This window comes from Penaeus monodon, chromosome 29 (assembly GCF_015228065.2).
Source record: "Penaeus monodon isolate SGIC_2016 chromosome 29, NSTDA_Pmon_1, whole genome shotgun sequence".
NCBI classification, from domain to species: domain Eukaryota; kingdom Metazoa; phylum Arthropoda; class Malacostraca; order Decapoda; family Penaeidae; genus Penaeus; species Penaeus monodon.
This window is the reverse complement of record NC_051414.1, coordinates 31,375,091-31,375,357: the sequence shown is the minus strand read 5'-3', so window position 1 is coordinate 31,375,357 and position 267 is coordinate 31,375,091.

Genomic DNA, 267 nt, shown 5'->3' with positions numbered 1-267 from the left:
CTGGTTCTTCAAACGCAAGCACTACTACCCCCGCCGTCACTACTACCCCCGCTACCACCACTACCATCACTGGTGAACACAAGGAAACGTTTTTTCAACCTTAAAAACGTTTATTCGAACAGCAAACATCTGAATTTACATATCAACATACGACTTTCATGTCTTGTTAGTACTAGCGTGGAATAAAATCCTGATATATATTATACATTTGGTTTATTTTTTTCCAATACGTGGAACATCAACATAGAGAGACAGAGATAGAGTGCT